The sequence below is a fragment of the Balearica regulorum genome, chromosome 1, assembly GCF_011004875.1.
Source record: "Balearica regulorum gibbericeps isolate bBalReg1 chromosome 1, bBalReg1.pri, whole genome shotgun sequence".
Lineage (NCBI taxonomy): Eukaryota > Metazoa > Chordata > Aves > Gruiformes > Gruidae > Balearica > Balearica regulorum.
In genome coordinates this window covers 69513817-69527969 of record NC_046184.1, presented here as the reverse complement: position 1 = coordinate 69527969, position 14153 = coordinate 69513817, and the positions used below count along the sequence as shown (strand labels likewise).

General features: G+C 44.8%; 1 protein-coding gene across 14 annotated transcripts in view; it reads left to right on the top strand.

The window, feature by feature from the left end:
- Nucleotides 1-6902: 6902 nt before the first annotated feature.
- MICAL3 (microtubule associated monooxygenase, calponin and LIM domain containing 3) overlaps nucleotides 6903-14153 on the top strand; it is a 164261-nt gene continuing 157010 nt past the window's right edge. For all 14 annotated transcript variants that reach the window (XM_075757221.1, XM_075757211.1, XM_075757201.1 and 11 more), the window contains exon 1: nucleotides 6903-7109. The gene's annotated coding sequence lies outside the window, so the exon portion shown is untranslated. The remainder of the gene's footprint in view (nucleotides 7110-14153) is intronic.

The window sequence follows — 14153 nt, the reverse complement described above, 5'->3', positions numbered from 1 at the left end:
GTCTGTTATAACTAACACACGCATAGTAGCTTTTGCTTTTTTGGACTGTTTGACTTGAAAATATTTTTGATATACAGGGTGTTTCTGGAGTCAGATACAACTTCTTTTCATTCAATTTTATCCCATTACTCTTCATTATAATTCCTTAGGACACCATAAATACCTGTCCTTCTTTTTTTGTGTTTCTGCATCACTTAAATATTAGCAGATAGTTCTGTTCCTCTGCAGCAGTTGAGTTTAAGTACTTCTGGATGTAAATGGATTTCCAGCCCCCTCTGTGACCTCTGCACATGTGGACCTCTTGCACATAAACCCATACCGGTTTATGTCATTCGCGCATGAGCCTCGGGAAGCAGTCTTTGCTGAATGAATGCCAGTGTACCACACAGTTCATAAATATGTAAAAGTAATGGGCCCTATCCCAACAAGCTTAGATTCAGAAACGTTTAGCAGATGTTCTGGCTGTGGGGGAGGAAAACAGGAGATGAATAAATACAATACTGCAATAACAAATACTTTGTTGATGAAACTGCACATAAATTAGAATGACAAACACACCCTTACCAGGACTTTGACCTATCCATAAAACAACATCAACATGTTTTATTAATAGTAGTTCCACGTTCTCAGGATCAATAAAGTGACTTCATTGATTTACTTTCCCCCTTTTATTAATACTTCTCTAAACAATGATGAATTTGGATGGAATACAGGTAGAGTATTTTTTATAGCTTATCAAAGGACAAATCTAATAGTACTAGTAAAGCAATAAGGTTCTCAGCTGGGGTCACCTTTTGCTAAAGAGAACCTAACCATGGGTAAGTTAACAGTCGGAAGAAAACTTCCAGACCTGTTGGAGATTCAGGGCTCCTGGTTATTTCTAGGTAACACAAGGGAGCTGCTCTATACACTTGCTTAAACGAGTAAAAAAGCTGTTGCTTTAAAAACATGTATATAAAACATAGCTCAGGCTCTCCCCCAATCCAAACTCCAAATAGTAAGCATGCCTTTTAGACCTTAATGCATGCTATGTGGAGTAAACCAGTCCCAGGGGGGAGTCCTGCACAGGCAGTTCTTGTGCGGAATTTGTATAGCTCAAATTAGGTGAAGAACCAATGATGTGTCTTGATGACCTTGCAGGACTTTCTCTCTATTACATTTCACTGAGGTATATTTAAATCTGTTCCTTTAGTCCTTCTTGGGGACTAACTGAGTACAAGGAAATGCTGTACTTCTGATTTTTTTGTTTAATGTTAATATATATAGTATGGCAACAGTGTAATAGTACTTCATCTGGGTATGGTCATCTTCTTGCATATCTATATTTTGCTCATTGAAAAGCACCTGTCTTACTGCTTTAGATGATCTTGGGCCTCTTTACACACCCGAGCTGCTGCTGTTCTTAAAGGAAGTGTGAAGTCCAACTCAGCTGGGCTACTCTTCCTGGCCCTTAGCATCCTGTACTGTTTTGGGAGGGAGTTTTCTGCCCTTGTGTAGCCTTTGGTTTGGGTTACTTCTACTTAAAAATGTACAGTGTAGTGAAGTGAAAGTTGTGTGTTTCTAATTAGCTTCCTGTATGCCCACATACAGTCCTGAGTCATAGCGGCAATTTTATATTTTACTGCTTGGAAAATCTGTGAGCAGTGAAATTATCTACGGTGTGTATGCAGAGTCATGGAGCCTCTCTTATTCCTAAAATGCTCCCAAATGCTTTGTCTACACTGAACACTCAGCAGATTTTCATATAGCCCCAGAGAAACTTTCCTTATTAGTTCCTATCTGAAAGCTAATTTTCTTAGCCTGAAGGGTTAGGAACATTTTTCTACATGATCAAAATTTACTGGATCTGATGGGCCAGTTTTTTATTTCCCTGTTGAACTGGAGAAGTTTTTACTTAGAGAAGCTTCTACTTTTTTTTAGTGAGCCTATAGGTATTTTTTTCAAGTGAATTAGTCTGATATTTGTTTTCTTGTAATAAAACACCACCAGCCATTGATTTGGAACTCAGCTCCTACCCCACAACAACACTCCAGATCTCTGTGTGTGTGTGTGTTCAGGGGTGGCAGAAGGGGATTAAATAGCATCATTTTATAAATATTACAGTTATTCAAATGCTTATGCAGTGAATAACCACTTGCATCAGGCGAATGCTGGGTGGTTGATGACTTCTGCCTTGTATTTCAAACACAAGTTGAACACCTGTGTTATTGCTTAGGGAGACAGCTCTTCATCTTTTATCCAGAACTGGACAATTCCTCCTGCTAACAGTTGCAACTGATGCAGAAGACAGCAAATTTTTAGACTTCTGTAGACTAGACTTTCTCTGCTGTCCCTCAGTTTCTTCTGGAAACATTTCTTCTTTTGGAAGACTTCAGCTGCTGATTTGTGTAAAGATTACTTTTACATTAAAAAAAAAAATTGCTCTAGCTATCCAATCAGATGTGAGCATCAGAAAATAAGACTATAACCCGTCAAGGAGATCCCCAATTAGATTGCCTCCAGCAGGTAGCAATTTAAATGCAGTGACTTTTAGCAGAAACACTTGCATACAGGAGATAAGAGTTCTGATTAACGGAGAGCATCTCAGATGCATCAGTGGTGCTTTGGTTGTGGCCTTTACTTTTACAAGTACTGCCACGTGTGTGGAAAGCAAAAGCAATCCTCTGGCACTGTAAACGTCATACTAAGATGTATAAACAGGAGGGATGTTTGCAGAACATGCTGAGTGCTCTTTCCGTTCTACATCATACTGGTAAGGGCTCAACTGGTAAGATGCTGTGCGCTGTTCCTGCACAGGGAAATTCAGGAAAGACGTGCGCTAAAGTGAGAGCCACCAAAGGTGAACATCGAGAATCAGCAGAGGTCTCACAACGTAACCTAGGAGGACAGGCAAGAAGAAACGGAGTTTTAGATCTGGGGAATGTATAAGAAGTGATGTGATAAATCTTCATGCATCTAAAAGGCTGTTGCAGGAATGCGAGGAACAAATGTTTTCTTTGTCTGTGATTGGTAGGATGAGAACTAGATGTAAATTATGGTAAAGGAGATTCAGGTTAATCATTAGGGAAAAGTTTCTAAAGTTAAAAAGAGTGAATCATGAGAAAAGAACATCTTGCCTGGATAGACCGTGGTGTCTGCAGCACTGGGGAGGTCCTTAAGGGGTAAAACAGATGGGACAGAGATGCTTTCACAGCAGTGGAGTTAGATGACCCCTCAGTATCCCTTCCAACCCTGTAATTCAGTGATCGCCTCCTTGTTTGCAAATCCACTTGCTGTGTTGTTAGTTGTTAATTCCAGATGTGGGGACTCTGCTCCGGGACAGTATGCCTCCAGTGGAATTTGCTGTTCTTGGGTTTTAAAGACATTGGAAAATCCCACAGGAGCAGGCATGCACCTGGCAAGTTCTGAGCCTTGGAAGGTCGTCAGAAGAGAATTCAAGATTCCTTGGCCATTTTAACTGTGAAAATAGCTTTGATATCCTGGAGATACAAAAAACTTTCTTGGATTTTATTCTGTAACTTGCCTTCCTTGCTATACTGCTTGTCTAACTGGGAGCAGCACCTGGCCCTTATGAACCTTCAATAATTTCTCTTATAAACAGAATATATAAAAGAGTCAGGCCTTATTTTTGTATACTGATTTTTCAAAAGGGGACACGGTATCATACTCTGACCTTATTTTGAGCAGTAGCAGCTCACCTCCTTTTAAGAGCTGAATCCTGAAACACAGTATTTTTCCTTGGGTTAGTTTGGGACTGCTGGCTTGACAGCTGCTCTGCTTGCTGGCGGTCACTTCTGGAGTGCCAGACACCCAGTTTTACAGTGCTTGCAGGCACTCATTCACAGGAAATCACCACTTGGCTGGGGCGAGGTGGCTCTTACCTAGCCAAGTGCAAAACAGCAGTTCTGTAAAGTCCTCAGGGAAGATAGAGCGACAGGCTTACCTTGCACATCAACAGCCTGGAACATCAGTCTTCTACTAGGCTGTGATGCAGAATTTCAGCTGTTTCAGCTCGCTTTTACAAAGTAGCCCATTTTGTACTGATGTTGCAGCCCTTTGTTTTTCTGTGTGAGCTTTATTAGCCTAAAGTTCTGTACAGTACTGCCTTCCACCCTCCTCCCACTCTGACCACCACGTGCATGCAGTGAAAAGAGACATGCAAAGGAAGTATAGTGCTTTGTTTTTGCTTTAGTTCTACTTGTTTAAACCCTTCCTCTTACAGTGCATTGTGAAAACTTCTCTGGGAATCTAACGGCATAATAATGCAAATAACCCTGTCGTATGACTAAGCGCTCTGGTGCTGGATTCCAAAACATCAAGCCAAGACGTGCAAGTCTTGCAGTGGATGCCATAGGCAGCCTCATGCTAGAGTGCAGATGGCTCTTCAATTCCCTAATGGGAATTGTTTGGGTCCTTATTAGCATTTTACAAAGATTACTGTTAAACTGACAGCCCTCCCGCTGACTGTTCAGAGGCGGAGTGCTCAGTCATTAATCAGTGGGGACACTGTATGCTTTGGCCCCTTTGAGAGCATTTAAAAATGTCTCCTGTATCGCTGTATGTAAACCCTCTCCTCTCTCTGCTTTCATTTGTCAGTAATCTGACATATCCTCAACCTGTGTCTTTGTAGAGGAGGAGACCTTGATATTTTGGCTATCAACAGGTAATACAAGCTGCTGCCTCCCCTACAAAGAGCTATTATGTCAGTGACCTTCATTGGCTTCAAAGGTGGAAATATCCATTGACTGGAGCTCTTACTGCCCTTTGGCACTCGTACGTGCGTGACAATGTGCATCTGCTCAGGTAAGGACAGGCATCTTTGCCAGATTTTCCAGCACCTAAGCTGAATCAGCACGCTGCGACTCTCAAGTGATTGCAACCAGTAGCTCTAATTTCTATGCTCATGGAAACTCCATCAGCAAACAGGGTGGGCTGAGCCAAGTTTAGATCAGCTGAAGGCTTTCCTCCATCTGTTCTCAGGCAGGGATATAGATAGTGATTTGGGAATTGTGCACTTCTGGCTGATATTTGTCATACCACACTGTAGTAAGAATTTTCTCAGCCATGTCATGAGCTCATTTTATGCGCCTCTTATGAACAGTATCTATTTTGGTTTTCATCACGTATGTTATTGCAGTACCTGACTGCTTTTCATGCCAAAACCCCTAACAGGCTATGGAGATTAGAGCTTCTCTTAAGCTAGGGTTGGAAGACTATGGCTTTGGTAGGACATTGGGTCTGCATGGGTCTGGATGTGAAAGGTGTTTGAGTTAGCTCTGCTGGAAAGGCATGCTGGGGTACTTTTGTAATACCATTGATATTATGATTTATCCTGGGTTTGTACTTGATTCCTAATCCCTGGGTCACTTACAGTGCTTCTGTATTGGTTTGTATTCCCGCTTTATTCAGGTGCATGTCAACTGGCTCCCTTGGCTGAAGAATTCAAGCAGCTGAGTGTGGCAAAGACAGCATGTATGTGTACACTACTTATGCACACTAAAGTGTACAGATAGGAGTGAAGCATTTATATATAAACACTATACAAACATATATATATGCACACAGACATGCAGGTGTATGTCTACACTGAACTGACAGCGCTGCTCTTGACTGCTAGTTCAGATGCAGAGCATTCAGCCAGTAACCAGCAGCTTCTGAGAGCATTAAAAAAATTAAACAGATGCACATACATACATATATATAAGCTTACATACACAAAGCATTTCTGTGGTCCTCTCAGTACCTTCCTGAAGAACAGGGGTTTGTCATTTCCCCATACATCTAGTACCTATACTATTACCTCAGTGTAACTTGATGGATTAATCAATATTTGGGTCTTCCAAGTTGATTCAGTTAGCAGGAGACAAGGATAACAGGAGCAGGCATTCATCTGATGTAATTTCATACATCTCGCAGAGCACACCGGCAATGAGCTATTTTCTGAACGCAGCAGGATCCAAACAGGAGGGGTTGCTATGACCACAGCTCCAAGCTTCTCCTCAGCCAACCCCGCACCAAAAATATATTTAGCCCTTTCTCATGATGATTTTATAAGCGTCTCTCCGGCCATTTTTAGATCTGATTTGCCACCTTTCTCCTGCCGGTTTCCTACACGCCATCTCTCCTGCGCTCGGCTTCATCGGCGTTTCACATTCGCATGCAAAGCCTGCGTGGAAGTCTTCCAAGCACGCACCTCGGGCTCGTGCCAGCAGCCGCGCTGACGGGCAGCGCTTTGTGTGACGACACCTCTCGTTTCAGCCGCCCCACCTGGCGGGAGGGTCGGGGGCAGTTCTCCGCGGGGTTCTGGTCGGCAGCAGGTTTACTTCGAAGCCCCTCGAGGAGGCGGGTAACAGCGGGGGGAACGGCTCGCCCAGGTAGGTGTGACAGCAGCGGGGGGTGGGGAAGGGGGGGCGCGCGCGGGGGCACGCGGACCACCCTGACGCGCGCCGCCCCGCACGCGAACGCCCAACCCCGCCCGGGGCGTTTTAAACGGTTGCCGCTTCGCCCCGCCCCTTTTTTTGATCCCCGCTCCGCCAGTCGCCTTTGGCGCGCGCTCTGGCCCCTCCCCTCCCCGCCAGGGCGGCCAATCCCCGCCCGGCCTGTGCGATTCGAGCGGTGGGAGCGTACCATTGCCAGGGAGTGGGGGAGCGTCGAGAGCGTGAAGGGGCTGTGCGAGGGAACGGCGTCCTTTTAGGGTTCGCCGGCGCGCCCGTTGCGTCCCCGTTGCTGCTGCTCTCCTCCCTTTCTCCTCCCTCTTTCAGAGTACCGTGGGGCCGGCAGCTGGAGCGTCCGCTTCCCGCCGGCCTCCCCTTGACCCCGTGTATCGCTTTAAGGGAACGGAAAGGGAGGGGGTGTGGGCTTGCCCGCACGCGCTTCTCCTCCTGCCCCGCCAACCGGTCCGCGCGCGGGGCGGGGCGGGGCCGAAGCAGCGGTATCTGCCAAGGTGTGCGCGCGCTGCTGCTGCTTCACCCGCCCCTCCCGCGGCGGGCAGGGTCGGGCCGTGCCGTGCCGGCAGCCTGAGGGGCGGAGTGCGGCGCTCCCCGCGGCAGAGGCACTCTCTGGCCGTGCCAGCCCTGCGACTGCCGCCCGCGGAGCAGCATGAGGCGAAGGCAAGTGCGGGGGGGGGGGGGTGTCCCTCCGCTGCCGCCCCCCGGGAGGGAAGGAGGGCGGGCTTCCGCGCGGCGCGGCAGGTGGGGTGGCCGCTGCCCCGCCGCGCGGGCGGGGGGAGGCGTCTCCTGTGGCGGCGGCGGAGGATCCGCTTCATCCCCTGGCATCGCCCGGGGAGCGGCCTGGAGCGGCGCCCCGAGCACTGGTAGCGGCCCGGGGGTCTCTGCGCGGCGCCGGGCCGGGGCCGGGGCCGTGCGGGCCCGTAGGGAGCGGCGGCGGCTGGGGCTGGCACAAGGCGGTAGGGTACAGCCGCGAAACCCGATCCCCGGGGCGGCCCGCAGCTGGGCGGCTGGTCCTTGCCGGCTCCCTGACCCGATTACACGGCTCGGCGCAGGGGAGGAACGAGGCGGTGGCGGCAGGGCGTCCGCCCCGGGGACCCCCGAGCGCACCCTCGGCGGAGGGGGGTGGCTCAGCGAAAGGTATCGAGGCACTTCCGTCCCTCCGTCTAGGGCTGTGAGGAGGAAGAGGAGGGGGAGACGACGGTGGTTGTGGGGGATGCGCGCAGGCTACCTGCGGGAGGACGGAGGGGGCGCCCCGTCCTGCCGGGCGGCCGGCAGCGCTCTGCCCCGCCGGCTCGGTCACGTCGGGGTGCCTCGATGGCGTGCTTCTCCTTCTCGTCGGCTTTATCGCTGATAGCCGCTGTGCGGCTTGCGTTACGCCGCGGGTAAACTTTACAGCGACGACTATTACAGTGTCATAAAGTACTCTTCGTCATACCTTATGATACCCCCCGCCAGAGAAATTACTTATACCAGCTTTCGTTTTATATAGTCTTCGGCTTGTCTCGCACACCTAAGCCTTTAGCCTTTTTATTGTTATTCTAGGTATATTCAGTACAAGGGATGTCGAGCTTTCTAATAGTTTTGCGTCTGTTCTGCTTTTCTTTTGTTATGATACAGACTTAATCTCTGCAGGCTGTTGTCTTGATGATGTGTTTAGGGTGTTAGAATACCTAACAAGGGTAACTGCTTCTATACATAGGGTTCCTTCTTTTATTATAATAAAAATGTGCTTAGGCATTCACTGCAATAGCTTCATTATATACTCCAAAGAAGTCATCTCTTACCTCATGCAGTCATCCATTTAAGGTTAGTGCTGCGGAGTAATTGACAATAACTTTTGTTGAGATGGAGGAATACTTTTCAAGTCTGGCACTACAAAAATTGTCACTTCCTTTGTTGATTGTGTTGTACTGCCTTGAAAGGTTAACAAACTGATGCATCTGTGGAAAAATCTCTTTGTTAGGCTTAAGGCTTAAAACTTGGGTTCTTAGTTATTCGGCACTTTACACCAGTACCAACCCACTACATTTAGGGGACTTAGGGGAAGCTGAGCAAATAAAGAGCCTCTCACTGGACAATCTGGATATACAGAAACTGACTGTCCATTAGGACCCATTTTAGGTACAAACTTTGAAAGCTACGAGTTAACTGAGCTTAAAAAAACTTAGTAAACAAGATTTTCTGTGTATAATTAAGAACTTACTTGAAATAGGTTTCTTTTCCCAATAGTTATGCTACTACCTCTTTCTGCTTTTCTTTTAGCAAATGTGCTTATTCTACTTCTTTTTCACTGTCACATTTTCAGCACTTGTGTTTGGATTGGTTGTACTGCAGAGATGTGTTTGGTAAAAATAACTCACTGCATGGGAATTAACTTCTTTAATCTTGGAAATATTTCTACTGGTCTTAAGATTCTGTGAAAGCTTACTTGTACAAAACTAGATGTAGAGTTAGATTGAAGTTGGCAGTGTCCCTTTAAACCTGCCAAAAGACCACTACACATTAATCTGCAGCTGAAAATTAAAAAGTCACACTGCAGTTAAGAAAACAGGTATGTTTGTGTTTAGCTTGCAGTTTGCTGAAGTCCTTGTGTCCGAGAACAGAGGTAGATATAACTAGATATACTAGGCTTGTATTCATTCATATCTTAAATTACAGTTGGAAGGTACACCTTATAGCTAGTTGGTGAAGTTGGAACTCCTTTTGTTCTTAAATTAACGGACAGGGGAACCCCTCTTATATGTTACAGGACAGCCATAAAGAATTTTCTTATAATAGTTATTCTTAAGTATTTGTGCAGAAAGAAATAACTAATAGTTATGCTGATTATTAATTACCTGTGTCTGAATTTCAATTTTCAATAACTTTGAACACAAATCTTGCTCCTGAATGATCCGCTGTGTTAAGAAAGGATCTGTAAATAGTATGTGACCGTGTATTCCTGGTATAAACCTAAACACAGCTGGTTGAGGTCAGGATGACATTTTTATTCTAAGTTTTTTTGCCTCTCTGGGTTTCAAATATCCTGCAAACATGCCTCACATGAGAAATCTTAGTTATTCTGCAGGTGTAGTTCTCCTTTGATAAAGACTACAGCACTGTTACTTTTCCGTGAGAGAACTTGAATTCTTGTTGTACACATGGTAATGGAGAGCTGATGACATGTTTCTTTTGAATAAAGCTGAGACAGAATTGGTCCTTAGTTGAATCTGTTCCCCTCATCTTGCAGGATTTCAGAATGACTTCTCAGTCACTGAAGTAATCCATGAATGGATTAGTGTTTGGTTTTTTTCCTCCTTTGCAAACACAAGGGCCGTCTTACCAATGTAATCTTAGAGTAGTATTTGGGGTAGCCCTAAGTGAAGGGAGAGGGAGAACTGTCTGTGCTGCTGCTGTCTGTCTTTGGTAGAGACAGAAAACTTCCACTCTCTCTTGATGGTGTCACAGGAAATTGCCTGTAAGAGCAACAGCATACTTTTTTCGGTGTTACGGCTTTTGTGCTATTACTGTAGAGAAGGCTTAGGCAGCTGTGGTAACAGGTTGGTCAAGATTTGTTTCTGCCATGCAGCTTCCAGCCCAGCCCTGATGTTTTTAGGTATCTGTTCTCTGCCAGTTGATCTACATCTTAACAGCCTAGGGTGGAAAAATCCTTTTGCTTATGGCTGAGGCTAGGGCTATGCTAAAATCTTCCACCAGTGCAGCTGGGGATCAGGGATATGATCTGTTGTATGTAAGGTCCTTGCACAGGTTCAGTTATACAAGTAAAGCGTGTGTGTGCTATTTGGGCTTAACACTGTGGTCTGTTGTTAACGTATGGGTGTGAAATGCAGGTTTGCCAATGTACTATACAACTGTTCTAATGCTGCTGTGATATTCCTAGTGCTAATGTGATCCGAGAGAGTTTTCCTGGGCGAGTGCTTTTACTATAGCAGATGCCAAGGATAATCTCACCTTTCATTTAAAAAGGGGAGTAAGGGGAAGTTCCCACTGGTAAATTCAGGAAGTGGCTTTTTACATGAGCTCCATGAGGCGAGCCTGGCTTGCATCTTCTTAGGTCTCCCAGCAGCACCAGCGCCTAGAACTGACCTTAGCCTTGCAAACTAGCAGGGTGTAACTGAAATGTCAGCTACAGAGATGCTGTTCATAATTTGATAGGTGGAACTAAAGCAGCAATGATACTGACTGGGATTCATGCTGCTATTTGGAAATGATGTGATAAGATACAAGAGGCAGGCACTGTTTATTTACTAGGAGGGGAGCCCAAAACAGTGGAGACAGAGCAAGAGGTAAGCTAGCACAGGCACATCAAATCACCACCCTTTCCTTCCTTTTTTCTCCCCCTCCCTCCCCCAGATGAATGACATCTGTTGTAATTACACAGGGGAGAGGGAGAAAGGGAAAAGTGCATCTGGGAGAACCCAAGAACGCACTCCGAGGAATGAGATCTGTACATTGACGGTATTTGTGCATGGTATGAAAACATTTGGATTCCAACTGAGTGGGGCACACAGTCACTGAATTATTTGTTGTCTGTTCCTGCAGTCCCCTAATTTTGAGGTGGTTGGAGCAGGTAGTTGATAGGGTTTCTTTGTGTAAACTGACATGAATCATAGCTGCTCTTGTTCTCCTGCCTCTATTGTATCTTGATTTGAAGAGGCACTATGATGCTCTTATATATGGAGTGGCTTGTGATAGAAATTCAGTGCCCATATACAGGAAACAATTTAAGGAAAGGAAGGTTGCTCACCTGTGTGGGCAGCCTCTCTTCTGACACCCACTCCTGCCCTTTTTCTTTTAAAATTTAATCAAGCAGCAGTTATTTGGCTTGGTAGCAAGAGGAAACTGAAGGATATTTTCTTTCTTTTCTGAGGTATTGAAATTGACTCAATTCAAAAGTATTCAGTGAGACTAGGAAAGGAAATGCAAGTTCTTGCTCTTCATAGACAGCAGTAAACAATAGAATTAACAATAGAATTCTTTTAGTTTCAGGAAAGAGAAACCTTCTTCATCCCACACTTCCTAAGGAAAGTTCATAACTTTTCTGCTAAAGGTGTGCAGTAGCAGCGTAGCTTCTTGCTGAAGATGACAGAAACCTGATTGTTCCAGTAGAGATCAACTCTTCTGCAACTGTTGTTTTTGCAGTAGACAACATGAGAAACTGCATTTCATTTTTGAGAAGGGGCACTGAAGAAAGCTATGGCAATTGTGAGGAAAACCTTTTTACTACATTCCTGTCTCTCCCAGCCTGTCTTCTCCCCAGATCTTTATCTGGGTTATATGTTAACCTTTTTCATTCTTTCTCCACAATGTCTTTGAGATATGATCTTTTGTGTCTAGCCACATGGTTAAAACTAGTCTAGGCTGCCCTTGCTTTGTGTCTGGATTTCTTTTTGACACTCAACTGTTCAAAACAATGACCGTTTTTACTGAAAGTGGCTTTTTGTGTCTGCCGTTAAGACTGTTAGCAAATCATTTTTATGTGCGGTCCTACAACTACACACATAAGCTAATTTTCTTCTTGGTCCTTTTTGACTGTCATCTAGGGTGGTATATTGTGGAAAATTTGACGTGTAGTCCCGTCCCACCTGTTAATGCTGCTAGCTTTTTGGCATTCACTAAAGCCTTGTAGTCTTTCTTTACCTTGCTCATCCTGAAAGAGTAGCGGCAGATGGATGCTTTTCACCCATCATGAAGAAAAGTCCCATAAACATCTGCGGAGCTACCTCATCTTCTGCCTTCAGACGTTCAGAGAGGTTCTTAATGCCCTTGCCTGCCATGAGCTGGCTGAACCAGAACAGCCCGGCAGTGGACTGAGGAGGCCACTGCTTATCTTTGAGTGTTTTTGCCTTTGCTGTGCTCTCTTCTTTCTTTGGATCCACTTGTCCGGCAATCCTCTCATGCCTTGGGTTGGAGCCTCTGTGTGCAAGAGGCATGTTCTCTTGTTCTGCTCCTATGTAGCAGACTACGTACTGGAGTTCTGGTTTAGGCTGGTGATCTCAAACATTATTGTAGGATACAGAAAAAAGGTAAAATCTTGCAGTTTTCTGTGCTGACAGTTTCCAACATCAGTCCAGGAATATTTGTCTTATGGTATGAGTATTTTGCTGTGTTTGCCTGCATTAGGATTCCAGTTGTACAGCTTAATTAAAATCTGGGAAATAACCCACTTATTGCATCAACTTCCTCTTTGGCCAGCAGGAAAATTGTTCAGTATCGCTGCTTTCCGTCCTGCTGTTTGGAAATAATTCCTCTGAATCTGCAGTGCTTTGAAGTGAGGCAAGTCTTGCTGGGAGCTGATGTGGTTGAGGGAAGAGGACGTTTCAGTGCATTGAAAACGTTTAATAAATCTCTTCCTTTCAAGCTTTACTTAGTTATATCCTTTATCGTCATGGCTGCAAGATGCTTTTCAATGAACTTTGGATGGCACATCTGAGGAAGTCTTAGGGTATAATCTTCTATTCTTTTAAGTAACTTATGAACTAAAATGACTTAATGGATAGCATAAGCTTAAATTATTAAGATTTCTTTACCCTGAGGCTGTGGGGAGACTTCTCACTGAAAGTTAAAATGTAGACAGAACAGCAGCTTTTTTGTGGGATCATATCTTGTTATCTCTACCATGCAAGTAAAAGTGCTTGTGGCCATGTGAGTCCTATCTAACATTTCTATCTCTTCATGGCCGTGGTGGAACTGCCTTGGTTTAATGGGATGGTTGGGAGGCCCTTCTTACCCTTCTCTTAGCCTTTCTAAATATGCTGTGTATACTTGCACAAATGTAAAAAAAAAAAAAAAAACAAAAAAAACCCCAAAACAAAACCACCAAAAAACCCAACAACAACAACAAAAAAACAGGCAGGGGGGCTTCTCTGGTTGGGTGTCATGAAAAGGATAGTATAAACTCTGCTCCATTTTTGTGAGATACTACAACTTGTAGCGATTTGCACCATTTAACACTTGTTTATGTTTTTTCAGAGTTCATTAAAGAAATTAATCTCAAGGCAACAAGAAACTAGATTTGGCTCAAAACCAGTTAAAGAGCACAAACCCAATTGATATACAGCCAGTGATACCCATGTAATAGACTACTCTGGATCTTGTGTTGAGAAGCACCCTCCAACACTTGCAACATTGTGGTTATTTGACTGAAGAAAGGAAGGGGAGGGCAGTAGACTTTCTCATCTCCTCTGTTGTGTGTTGATCCTCACAGAAATAAGGAATGGAGGCAGGTGTTTGCCTAGGAGTTCTGCTTGAAACAGTCAAATCCAAGAATGTTTCACTAATTTTTTTTTTGTAGGAGAAAGGTATTTCTTTAACAACAGTCTGTGTACATTGTGTATGGTATTCCATCTGCTATAAACAGTTGTGCTCAGTTTGAGAAAGAAAAGCCAGATTAGACTGTATCAGGAAGGGTAAACAGTTTTGGGGAGCATGGCATGCCTTTGATGATGTCATGCTAAATCACTAATTAAGTGAGGCTCCCGTTCAGAATTCTCTAGAGCTGTGCCTCTTTCCAAATTGATTGTAAAGAAAGACTGGTTTGGAGTTAGCCTTTGTGTACAGTTTCCTTGGTGAGCCTAGGAAGGGCCAGTGTCTCGCACCTGGTATTTCAAGTTTCTTCTAGATCTCATAAGTGTCATTTGTCTTGCTACTTATAAACAGAATCTAAACATACTGTGGACTTTCCAGGGAGAGTAGAACTGCTTA